The sequence below is a fragment of the Neofelis nebulosa genome, chromosome X, assembly GCF_028018385.1.
Source record: "Neofelis nebulosa isolate mNeoNeb1 chromosome X, mNeoNeb1.pri, whole genome shotgun sequence".
NCBI classification, from domain to species: Eukaryota; Metazoa; Chordata; class Mammalia; order Carnivora; family Felidae; genus Neofelis; species Neofelis nebulosa.
This window is the reverse complement of record NC_080800.1, coordinates 112467968-112481438: the sequence shown is the minus strand read 5'-3', so window position 1 is coordinate 112481438 and position 13471 is coordinate 112467968. Positions and strand designations below refer to the sequence as shown.

Below are 13471 nucleotides of genomic sequence, written 5' to 3'. Positions count from 1 at the left end.
CCTCCCCTGCTTGCACTCTGTCTCTCTCTCAAAAATAAAGATTAAAAAATTAAAAGAAAAGAAAAGGAAAATCAACTTTCAGTTTCCCCATCTGCAAAAAGGAAAATCATCCAGGGATGTCCCACAGTTGAAGAAGATCAAGATGAAAATGTATTATCCTTTTTCTTTTGTTCACGCCTACATTCCCGGCTTACTACGTAGTAGGGCTGAATTAATGAAGACATCAATAAGAAAAGCGAAGAAAGATCACAAGATACAACTACATTGTGACTGGAACTGCTTCACATCAACCCTATAGATTTCCATCACAGTGCAACGGAATTTAACAGATTTGATTAAGTCACAGAATTTAACAGATCTGATCAAGTTGCGGGGCGCCTGGGTGGCTCAGTCGGTTGAGCGTCCGACTTCGGCTCAGGTCATGATCTCATGGTTTGTGGGTTCGAGCCCCGCGTTGGGCTCTGTGCTGACGGCTTGGAGCCTGGAGCCTGCTTCGGATTCTGTGTCTACCTCTCTCTCTGCCCCTCCCCCACTCGCATTCTGTCTCTCTCTGTCTCAAAAATAAACATCAAAAAAAATTAAAAAAGAAAAAAAGATTTGATCAAGTTGAGAAACTCACTGCTCTAAAAGGAAACCCAAATGGGGCACCTGGGTGGCTCAGTCGGTTAAGCGTCCGACTCTCGGCTTCGGCTCAGGTCATGATATCACAGTTTGTGAGTTTGGGCCCCACACCGGGCTCTGTGCTGACAGCACAGAGCCTGCCTGGGATTCTCTCTCTCCCTCTCTCTTTCCCCTCCTTTGCTCTTTCAAAATAAATAAACTTAAAAAAATTTATTGTATTTATTTTTTTTTAAATATGGAATGCCTCACGAATTTGTGTGCCATCCTTAGGCAGGGGCTGTGCTAATCTCTGTAATCATTCCAATTTTAGTGTATGTGCTGCTGAAGCGAGCACTAAAAAAATTTTTATTTTTTTATTAAAAAATTTTTTTTAACGTTTATTCATCTTTGAGAGACAAAGAGAGACAGAGCATGAGCGGGGGAGGGGCAGAGAGAGGGAGACACAGAATCCGAAACAGGCTCCAGGCTCTGAGCTGTCAGCACAGAGCCCGACTCGGGGCTCGAACCCACAGACCGCGAGATCATGACCTGAGCCGAAGTCAGAGGCTCAACCGACTGAGCCACTCAGACGCCCCTAGAAAAAATGTTAAAAGGAAACTCAAAGATGCTAAGTTTGGGTCAAATTAAAGATGTCACCGGAGTGGTTTAATATCACAAAACCACTTCAGATATGTATTCAAAAACCTTCCATTAGAATGTTTCATTTATAAGAATACACATAGCTTCCGTCGAAGTTTTCTACGATGAAGCGTACCAAGGTTGCAGATGGCTACGGGCAACCCAAGCCAGGTCCCCCCACCCCCGGCCAGTGTCTCTAACCAGGCTGACGGGCTATGCCCTTCTGTGGACCTCCTTCCACCATCTAGTCTCTGTTGCCGTGGGAAAACAAAGGCAAGCCGCCCTCGGGTTCCTCAGAGGACAGTGAGAGTCATAGTTCTGCTCTGGTGGGGGACGACCTAAGATTTGATTTGAAGACAGGTTTCTATCGTTAACGAATAAAAGTTTGAAAACAACCATTTTAGGTAAAGGCTATGGATGACAGCCACGGCAGGGCCCAGACCGAGCCAGCAGGGTGCGTCTCTCACAGCTGACAAATGGCCGAGGCTTTGGTCTCTGGGCCGGTCCGAAGCCCCAGGCCCTGGGGAGACCTTCCAGCTTCCATGTCATTGAGGAAACTGACAAAATTCCAAGTAAACACTTCTAAAAGTCTGCCCTTTTTTTTTTTATTCTTTACGGTGTCAATATATGTATTTTAAAATGTGTGAAGAAGGTGGCAGCAAGCGGGGATACCGGAGACAACTTTGGCCAGCTAAGTGAGCATCTGCCCTAACGGAAAGCAATGACCCTCATCGAAAGCGAGACCGAGCAGAGGCAGAGGGCGGGGGGCGGGGCATACACCAAAATGCAGCAAGCTTCTGATGGACAGAAGTGCGAATGCTGACTGGTCTGCCCCTGGCAAATGTCACCTCCCCTCCCGCAAACGTGTGCATGGCGGGGCACAGAGAGCAGCAAGACTGGGGCCCCTTACGCGGGGCCTGGATGAACCCTCTCTGAGATGTGCGAAGCTGAATGTCCCGTCTCTCAAGGAGAGCACTGAGTGACCCTGAATCTTCATCACGGAGTGTATATAAGCCCTGTGACTAAATGACGACCGAGGACGTCTGTGCAATGTGCGCTAAATGAAAGGGTTGCTCGATCTGGCTGTTCACACGGGGGCAGCCACGCTCTGAACTTCGATTCTGAGCTGAAAACAACGGGCTGGCCCTCGCTGGCATAACCCCACGGAAGCCCTCTCTGAAGTTCCTACCCCAGATCTTGCACAAAGATCCCTCCCCAACAGCTGATTGGGTCAGCCCCGCCTTCTCCCGCAGTCTCCTTGCTCGATGCCAGTACTGCTCGGCGTAGCTTTCCTGCTCCCTACTGTTCACGCTGGGGCATGAGCACATCTTTATCTTCAGGCAGACCTTCTAACAGTTCTGTTGTGCTTGGCACCTTCACTTTTCATGCCCCCAAATTAAAAGTAAATGAGATTGGTTTTTCCCCTTGAAAAGCCAGTCCCCAGAAAGCTGATATTTAGGATAAGCAGGGATATTTGCTGGGTCAATTAAAATGAATCCTGTTCAGTCTACTGTACAAATAAAGCTTTTTTTTTTTTTTCCACAGTGTCAACCCCAACACCACTAATTGGAAGGCTGAAGGTCGGTGTACGAACTTGTGGCCATCAGTCAAACTTACCTCACGCTGGATGTGTGGTGACTGGGATGTATTCAGCAAGGGCTGGACACGGTGGACAACAACTTCCAACGTGCCTAAGTTAGGAAAAAATGAGAAGCGAGACGCAAAGTTACCTTTTCAGAAAAAAAGTTAGAAATTCCAAAAAAAAAACCAAAAACCACCCAAAGCCCACTTCCTTCGAAATGCCTCACGGTAACACATTCTACTTTATATTTACAACCCTTAAAAGTTAAACTGCCAGGATGTTCCACATACTTCCCCAGTGTCTGTTTATCCTACAACATTTGTGCCGGCACCGGGTCTAGCCCCTCATCACCAGGCTGCCTTAGCTCAAACACTCAGCATTGTTAGCACAGTGAGCTCATGGCCTATTTCAGTTTTAAATTAACATTTGGCAATCACCCGGGTAATCAAAACAAATGACTCAGTCGTTTAGAATAGATTTATTAGTTGAGCCTTTTTTTCCCTCTCTTTTAACATCTTTAGAATATTTTGCCACAGGAGGGCTCAGATCCAGGCAGAATGTAGAGCACAAGTCACCAGAGGAATATTTAGAGGTGTTTCCATGGAGACGAGGTGCCGTGTGACCACTGAAGTTATCTCCAATCAACAACAGCATCAGGATGCAGGCTGGTGGGCAGGCTCATCCCTGCCCGGGGCGGAGGGCTCAGCATCACCAGGAAACAGGTGTGCTCTGTGCTGTTCCATCACCCAAGCAAAGACAGTCCCCTGACATGCGGCCCTCCTCGAGCCCTTGAGGCCTCCCCAGAGGCATCTCACTGCCTTACCCATCCCCGCCCCCCCCATTCAAAGGGCTGGCTGGGAGAAAGGAGGCGTGTGAAATCCTGAAACTCATACCAAGAGCACTTTTATATCAGCTGTGAAATGTACACGAGCAAATGAAATCTGAGGGAAAGATCGCTCCCTGTGAGGAGGGCCCCCATCTGTTCTGTTCACTGCTCTATCCCCGTGCCCAGAACAGTGCCTGACTGCCACACAGGAGCCTCTCGAGAAGTATCTATGGAGTGAAGCAGGGCAAACCTAAACCATGGGTTCTAACCAGGCTCATAACTGCCCCTCTTCCGCCCCCAAGCAACCATTTCCAGGCTGATCGCCTAACAAGCAGGGGTTAGAGATTTTTTTTAAATATTAACGTGCTGGAAAATAAATCGCTGGTCCGGTTAGCTCAATAGGCTAATGGGTTCATCTGTTTAGAGATCTTAATGACAACTGTCACGTTCAAGACAACTCTTCCGAACTCAAAATGGACAAGTGTGCTGACTACAGGGACAGACAGGTTCTTTTCTGCCAGATCAAAAGCCCGGAGGAGGGGACTCTGTGCCAGCAGCGAAGAGCTAGCTTTCAAAGGCAAACGTCTGAAAGTGACGGACTTCAAAGAAACACCTTCTCGTCCTCTTCCCACCTCTATTTAACTAGAGATAATATTTTCACATTCTGCCCTATGAATACACATTACTGGTTTCATGTTACGTCTCGTTTGTTCCACAGAACTTAAAGTGTCTTTGTCTGGGTGGCAGGGACGGAAATCCCGCCTTTCTTTCCTCACAGTACTTAGCACAGCACGTATACATAAAAGGTTTCGCCCGGTCTCTTTTCCCACTACCCACAACCCATTCACACGGAACTCACTGTTTCTAGAAGGTGCCACACCCTGGCATGCAACCGTGGTGAGAATGCGGCACGGCACAGATGTTCACAGCAAGAGTCAGACTGCCTGGGTTCGAACACCGGCCCTGCCTTATGTCAGCTGAGCCTCACAATGGTAAGCGACTTCACAGACAGGCTGTGAGGTGACAAGGGGGCGGCGCATACAGAGCACTTCACAGTGCCCCACATGCAGCAGGTACTCGCCAAATGGGAGAGAGAGACAGTGATCACCATTACTCCAGCAGGCGCAGAGTGTGAGTGTTCTCACACTCAGAGGAGGAGCTCACGTGCTGCCACAAAACTCTGGCACCAAACATACCCGTTTAGATTCAATCCAGCTTAACCTTCAAACCTAAATCCGCCACACACTAGCCTTAATGTGCTATTTCACTTCGCTCCCCCTTCTGGAAATCATTTTTCCCGGAGATGGGGTTCAGCACATACCGGGCTCTACTTGAAGGAATCAGTTCTGTACTTAAAGAACCGGGATCACAGCCCCCTTAACACCCCAACCCTGCCAGTGCCTTCCGTGCCCTCCCTGTCTGCTCCCCACCTCTACAAGTTCAGGCTTCGAGGGGCTGGGGCGGAGGGGCAAGAGGCTGGTCTTCTAGTAGCCAAAACCAAGACCCTTGGGGCTCTCCTTTTCGTAGGAAACCCTTGCATGTCATGTCCCCAGACACCCTCCAGAGGGCAGAAGAGAGAAAGGCCCAAAGGCTGAGCGGGCGGAGCTCACATACAGGGGTCCGACCCAGAGCCCCGCCAAGGTCAGCTCCACAGTTCATGCTTTCACTGTCAAGAACTAGACCACCAAGAGTGATAAAAACGTGCAGCGAGATTTCACCACAGCACCTGTAGCTCCACTTTACTGTTGGTGCCAGGGCGTCCCGCGTCACACTCAGTGGGGGCTGGGAGGAAGAAGACACTCGTGCAGGTACAGTTGTGCACATGGAACCGCGCCTCTGACCACACGGGGCACAAACCGTGTCGACGATTTTGCACAAGTCAAAGTATAAAAACCGAACGGCAGCCAAACACACTGGGTAAAATGTGAGGACAGCCAAGTAAAACCCAAACACTTTAGGGTCAGCCATGCTTTAAAATAAATCATGTGAATCTTATCGCACCCTGACAGAATAAGTCAAATTAGACAAACCTTTTGTGTGACTGCAGAAGAAGCCAGGAGCTACGATCTAGTGATGTTTAACGTACACAATCATCCTCCTTTGGGTTTGGCAACAGTATCGTGGCCACAGACACTGGTGACCCTGTCACTACTGACAGCCAAGCTTACACGACCCCCAAGTCACCGATCAATTGGGTGAATTATGTGGAAAAATAAAATCGAGAGACAGCTGCTGTCTGAATGAAACTAAAAGACCAGTTGAATCAATCAAAATGGATGAACCCCACAGATTCAGTCTTCTCTAAATTCTCTGAAATGTGATCGTCATGGTAACCATTCCTTTATCATGCTTTTCCTTCAGAAAAGATATTCTTCTTTCCTTCAGTAAGATACTCTTTTCCTTCAGAATATTCTTTTCCAACCTAAGAAACCAAGGAGTAGTCAACCCCAAATATCTTTTATTTTAATTTTCTTTAACATTTCTTCATTTGAGAGAGAGAGAGAGAGAGAGAGAGAGAGAGAGAGAGAGAATGGGCAGGGGAGGGGCACAGAGAGAATGAGACACAGAATCCGAAGCAGGCTCCACGCTCTGAGCTGTCAGCACAGAGCCCAATGCAGGGCTCGAACCCACGAACCTCGAGATCATGACCTGAGCCAAAGTTGGACACTTAACCGACTGAGCCACCCAGGCGCCCCTATGAACCCCAAATATCTTAATTAGGTACACTTAGGATGGCAACGGGCGGCTCACAAGTCTCATTTTTCCTATTTTTATTCAAGTGCTCACACTACTATGGTAGTCAGAAACATTGGCATATGTACCGTTCAAAACACATTTTAAATGTTACCATAGATGTGATAAATACAGATGAGCTGGCCACCATCTCCGTACTTTTAGCAGAACTGATAAACTGGCTCTCGTTCAGCAAAATAATTTACTGGTAAAAATAAATACAGATGAGGGGCGCCAGGGTGGCTCAGTCTGTTAGGCGTCCGACTTGGGCTCAGGTCATGATCTCACGGTTGGGAGTTTGAGCCCCGCATCGGGCTCTGCGCTGGCAGCGTGGAGAAGTCAAACTACTCTTGACAAATGTTTTCGCTGGAGTAGTAAAACGTTAAGAATACTTTTGCAACAACAACAAACATAAATAAGTGGGACTACATCATACTATAAAATGCTTGAGCACGGCAAAGGAAACCATCAACAAAATGAAAAGGCAGCCTACTGGATGGGGAGAAAATATCTGCAGATCATATATCCGACAGGGCTAGTATCCAATATACAAAGCCCTCATACAACTCCATGGCCAAAACCAAACAATCTAATTAAGAGATGGGCAGAAGATCTCAACGGACATTTTCCCAAAGAAGACATTACAGGTGGCCAGCAGGTACATGAAAAGATGCTCAATGTCATTCATCATCAGGGAAATGCAAATCAAGACCACAGTGAGTTTCTACCTCACAGCAGTTGGAATGGCCATCATGAAAAAGACAAGAGAACACGAGAGTTGGTGAGGATGTGAGAAAAGGGCACCCCTGTGCACTATGGGTGGGGATGTAAACTGGTGCGGCTGCTATGGAAAACAGTACAGAGGTTCCTCAAAAAATTAAAAACGGAACTATCATATGATCCAGCAATCCCACTTCTGGGTATCTATCCAAAGAAAAGGAAAACACTAACTTGAAAACACAATACACCCCCCCCATACACACCCATGTTCACCACAGCATTATTTACAATAGCCAAGTCATGGAAACCACCTAAGTGTCCACTGACTGATGAATTCATAAAGAAGAGATGCTATTATACATGCTGTGAAATATTATTCAGCCATTAAAAAGAACAGAATCTTGCCATTTGCAATGACATGGATGGCCCCAGAGGGCATTATGCTGAGTGAAATAAGTCAGACAGAGAAAGACAAATACCAAACAATCTCACTTATATGCGGAATCTTAAACAAACAAACAAACAAACAGAAAAAGCTCATAGATACAGAGAACAGAGTGGTGGTTGCCAGAGGCAGAGGGTCAGGGGTGGAAGGAAGGGGGTCGAAAGGTTAAAAAACAAAAAAACAAAGACTAGAGCTATTTTTCCATGTATATCATTGCATAATTGCTGGTAAAAGAGCTTTATGAAAATAAAGTAGAAAACAAAAACAACATAATAAAACTTTAAGAATACCTAAGAACAAAAAAAAAGCCATCAGTAACAGTGTAGAGGAAACTAAAATTATCAGGCATTAGGAACAAATGGGAACAATACAAAACAAAACAAATGGCGAAATCCAGCAAGAAAAATGGAGTGGCAAATATTTGCTAAAGTCAAAAGGTAAAACCTTAAAATTCTTGTCCTTTGCCCTAATGTTCAATGGTATTTTTGTTGTGTTTTAAAAATATGAAGATGGATGTCCTTTCAATGACTAGTACAACAGCTCCCAACTAAAACAAGTGATAAAATAAAAATCCACTTAATTGACTGATAGGCTCAAATTAGTCATTGCCAAGTTTACAACTTTCCCACAACTCCAAGCATTCTTTCGTTAAGAAACAGGATTTGTTTCCCCTGCCAGGATGACCGTGGGTAGCTTTCTGGGTGACTACAGTTCTGTATATTTTTACATAACTCACTGGGGAATACCCGCTCCCTAAGTCAAAGTGATGAGGGACAGAGGATGAACAGATCCAGAGAATGTGACAAGTCCGACAGAAGCATCTAGAGCACGCTGGCTGTCTCAGAAGTTTGAGAGGCAGTAGTGGGCCAAAGACATTCTAATACTGCCCTCACTCCCACAAACCATCACCAAATCCTGTCCATTTGTCCCGCAAAAGAGCCTCCAGACCTTCTCTTCCTTACGATCTCATTTTTGCGATCCCAATCTCACCCATTATCACTTCACACCTAGATTACTTCATCACACACGCTCCCCTCAGATTAATTTTTCAAATGTGCCACCTTGAATGCATCACTCCCTTTTCCCTAAACCTTCCTCCACTGCAATCTACAGACCAAGTTTCTAGCACGACATCCAAGGCCTTCCCATCAGACCCACGTTTCACCCTCCCCCATACCCAACTCTGGCTTTGGCTGACTCCCGGCCTCTGGGCTTTGTCACCACCGGAGAACAGGTGCTTCGGCTCATGCCACTCTCCCCTAAACCAGTGATTCTCAAACTCTGGCTGCACCTGCAGACCCAGAACCACTAGTGACGTCTGGGTGTCCCCCCACAACCAAATTCCCTACGATGAATCTAATGTACAACTAAATTTGAGAACCACTGCCCCAAATTCCTACGGTCCATGGCTGTGAAAGTTTAGTGGGCATCAGAATCTCCTGGGAGAGCGGGAGTTGTTAAAACATGAGGTGTTGGGCCCCACCCCCAGGGTTTCTGATTCAGTAGGTCTGGGGCAGGCCCCGGGAATCTGCATTTCTAACACGCTCCCAGGTGATGCTGATGCTACAGGCCCAAGGATCCCACTTTGAGAAACACTGGTCAAGAGTTAGAATTAGTATAATTATATGGTACAGATATGTACTGTATACATACGACAGTAACCGTCATACGTACACTTCATTTAGCGAAAGGAAATGTACCATCTTCCGGAATCTCTTCTACTATTGCTCTGTACTGTTTGTTCAACTTTTTAACACATTTGTTTATGAGCCAATCCACAGACTGTCTTAGAGATTATCTAGTCTGGTTCTCTTTTTCGAACCCGAGACCCCAAGAGGGAAAGTGATTTATCCAAGGGATCAGATGGTTATAGGCAAACTTGGGCTAGGATTCGAGACTCCCAACTCTCTCCTCCTCCCCCACACTTCAAGCCTCTCCACCACACCCTTCCTGTGTCTTTAATAGCTTCTCCAATTAGAATGGAAGTTCGTTGCTTGAAGAGATCGCTTTTGTTTTTAATAACCCCCCATGGCATCTAGCAAGCCTAGCAAAGTGCCTCGCACATAGAGTAAGCATTCAATAAACGTTTGTTGATTTCATTTTATGACTCCTACTTTCTAAGCCGTGTCTGGCACTCCGTGAACGGTCTCCTTACACGTGGGCAACCGGGCAGCCTGGCTCCAATCAATTAGCCACAGAGTAAATCCTTCGCATCAGCACGCACTCTGCTGGAATCTGCTACAGGGACAAGAATGAACACACAAAGAAAAATCATAGGGGCTTTAAAAGTGGACGGATAACTTTATAAGGTGCCACAATTCAGCTTTCAACTTGTATGTCAGAAAACATTCACAAAGTCCCTCGAAGTTCCATTATTATACCTAACAAATCAGTGCGGCAGTAAAAACCTGGCAGATAGGGTAGTCTAAAGTACATTGCTCTCGTAGTTTGAATGCTTAGGCCAACAGTCCCCCAACTTTTTTTTGTGCTGACATCCGCCTTGTTACTTAAGGGAAAATTCACAAGTAACTGACTTAAGGGCAAAGAGGAAACAGAGAGGAAGAAGAAGAAGGAGTGCCAACAGGCTGTGAGAAGCACCTGGGTAAGCAGTAAGGGGCAAGAGGATGTCACATACCTGCCCCGCATGCCATCGCCACCTACGCCTTTCCAGGCCTTCCAGCTATTTCCAGCAGCTTGAGCAGGGGGAGCAAGACTAGCCTCGCGACTGACCAAGCCTGTCTATACCTATGATGCAAATACATTATGATGCGGTCAGATGGTTACTTCTGCCATCTCTACGATGGACAGAGATTTCTGTACAATCGAGTCAGCTGCAGAACTCGGTATCAACTGGGACGGTGACCACAAGGAATGCGTTGGCTGTGCCTCCATCCAGTTCGCCACTGGCAGAGGGTACCCTGTGATCTTAGCAACTGAACTGGAATCCCCAAGCCTCCACATGGACTGTGACTCAAGGGAGAGGTTATTTCCGTCCCCTCCCCCTTGTTAAAATCTGCCATTTCTGGCAGAGGTAGGACCACAGGTATAGTCGATCAGTGAAACTAAGTAGTGAAATCAAGAAAAAAACGTGTAATGGTTTATCTAGTAACAGGTGTAATGATGACTACCCATAACAGACCCATACATAAAAATTCCTTCTGATATACAAAATAAGTAAGTTTTAAATAGGTGAGTTCTATAACCAACTCTCCCCCTTTATTCGTACTTTTTCAGGTAACTCTGGAGTTTTTCACCCTGGGTCTAATCACAGACTCGAGGGGACACATCCTGTGAACTACCATATCCCCCAAGGCATCCATTCCTTGGGTGATCACCTTCATTTATGTTCTAATCCTTGATGTCTTATCTGTTTTTTTCTCTTCTGGTCTCTCTTTCTCTTTTTGTCTCCCTCAGTCACAATGCCCCTCTCAGAACCCATCCCCTCACCTCTGCTTACTACCATCTACCGTAGAATGTTTTGAGTTTTTTTTCTTTTTTAAGTAAACTCTACCCTCAACGTGGGGCTCGAACTCATGACCCTGAGGTCAAGAGTCACACGCTCTACCGAGTCAGCCAGGCGCCCCTAGAATGTTCTGTGTTTACAGCCAGCTCAAGAAAGCAACACATGCTTCCAGTTGCTCATAATAATCACCCAGTTTCAATGTATACAAACAAATTACAATCAGACCTTAAAAAGCCTGATCTTTTCACATGGGTTTACCGAAGAGCTGGCCACAGTGAATAACTGCATGGAGGTTCCGGTGTTAGGTCTATGCTACTACGAGCCATGCAGTAGCCTTTGGGCCAAAGCAATCAAACTCTGACCTGGGTACTGGCTCAAAGACTTGGTATCAGCTCGCCAATTGTCACTGTTGCTAGTGACACCATAAACACAAGGTATCACTGGGTTATAGGGCTGGGGATTTATCAAGGCTGGGGCCCCACTCCACCACAAAGATGGCATGCCCCCCCCCAACGGTGGCAGATAAATAAAGCCCCAACCCAATGCCCACACAGACCTGTCCGGTAACTATTGTGCAACCAGACATTGGTTAGCAGAGCTGGGCCTCTCTCGGAAGCTCACCCTTTCACTTTTCAGGGGGCCTGGGGTACCAGTTACATCATTCAAGGAGAGCACTTCTCTTATTTCACCAGTGCTTAACAACAAACGCTGCACTTTTATCTGCAAGTAAGTCATAAAAAGTGCCTGATGTATCCTTTACGTTTCTGAATCCTAAAGGGTTTTTAAATGGATTTTTTGGCAATTTGGGGTTTGCAGAGAAACTGATGAGAAGGTACATTTTCCACATACCTCCTCACCATCCCCCTCCAGATTTCCTCTATGAACACCTTGGGTCACTGCAGTACATTTGTTACGATGGAGGAGCCAATATTCATAAGTTATTATTCACTCAAGTCCACAGTTCACATCAGGGTTCACTCTGTGTTGCGGAGATTTTAACAAACGTCCAAGGTTTTCCCCCTTTACAGTACGTGCTGAAGAGCAATAAGTTACCTTACCTCAAGACAATTCTAGGGGGCGCCTGGGTGGCTCAGTCGGTTGAGCGTCTGACTTCAGCTCAGGTCATGATCTCATGGTTTGTGAGTTCGAGCCCCGCGTCTGGCTCTGCACTGACAGCTCAGAGCCTGAAGCCTGTTTGGGGCACCCGGGTGGCTCAGTCGGTTGAGCGTCCGACTTGGGCTCAGGTCATGGTCTCACTGTCTGTGCGTTCAAGCCCCGCGTCGGGCTCTGTGCTGACAGCGCAGAGCCTGGAGCCTGCTTCGGATTCTGTGTCTCCTTCTCTCTCTGCCCCTCCCCTGCTCATGCTCTGCCTCTCTCTGTCTCAAAAATAAAAACATTAAAAAAATTTAAAAAAAAAGATGGGTTTCTTTTGGGGGTGCCTGGGTGGCTCAGTCAGTTGAACGTCCAACTTTGGCTCAGGTCATGATCTCACGGTTCATGAGTTCGAGCCCTGCATCGGTCTCTGCGCTGACAGCTCAGAGCCTGGAGCCTGCTTCGGATTCTGTGTCTCCCGCTCTATCCTTCACCCGCTCGCGCTCTGTCCCTCTCTCTGTCTCTCAAAAATAAATAAACATTAAAAATTTCTTTTTTTAAATTAAGAAAAAAGACAATTTGAACTGCTTTAGCTTTGTAAAAGGAAGTTTCTTAGGATTATAATGTAAATCGTTTTTAATGATTCTTGGTTTCAAAGACCGGCTCCCTCACAGCCCACAAACATATTCAACTTTGATCACCTGCAAACCAACCGTTCGTGACTCTCAAACCTCCAGCACGCCTCCCACCTTGAAAGGGGTCTGAAGAAATTGCTGGACCGCAAAGCGGAAAATAAGAAAAACAACCTCCAAAAAGACACCTGACATGTTGCAATTGGTCGGTGTGCAGACAACTCAGACTGGAGAGGTTTATAAAAGCAGCGTGGCCACGAGAAAGCAGAGCAGCGTGAGAGAAGCAGCATCAGGAGACAGAAAAGATGAGGAAGGAGAAAATCAGGAAAAGGAAGACGGGGCAGGGCAGCCACTGTCACAATCACGAGTGGCACGCGGAGACCAAATGCATAGAGTGACTGCAATGGACAGCCAGCTACACGTAAGAGAAAAGTGACGTGGACTTTTTATGAGGGGCTAAGTGAGGAAGGGCCAAATTCCATCTCAGTACCGTGACCCTTAAGTTGCCGAATGATTCTTCCAACTCAACGTGTCAACGGGAAAGCACCATTTTGCATATGGAAAGCTTGCTTTGCACATAAGCGTGTAAAGATGGCACACCTTCCACCCACAGGAAATTCCCTCTGAAACCTGTTTCAAATCTTTTGGAAGGCTCAGGGGATAGGGTTTTGCTCCTGTACAATGATTAGATACACCCACTAGCTAGAGGCATAAATATGGTGAGATGCAAAATACTCTC

General features: G+C 46.5%; 1 protein-coding gene and 1 non-coding gene across 2 annotated transcripts in view; both read right to left on the bottom strand.

Annotated features, from left to right (window-relative positions):
* FHL1 (four and a half LIM domains 1) overlaps positions 1-13471 on the bottom strand; it is a 61847-nt gene that overhangs the window by 37370 nt on the left and 11006 nt on the right. Inside the window, exon 2 of the mRNA XM_058714597.1 lies at positions 2857-2930. The gene's annotated coding sequence lies outside the window, so the exon portion shown is untranslated. The remainder of the gene's footprint in view (positions 1-2856; positions 2931-13471) is intronic.
* Positions 851-955, bottom strand: LOC131503287 (U6 spliceosomal RNA). The gene has a single exon (XR_009257388.1). It is a non-coding gene; the product is annotated as a U6 spliceosomal RNA (small nuclear RNA).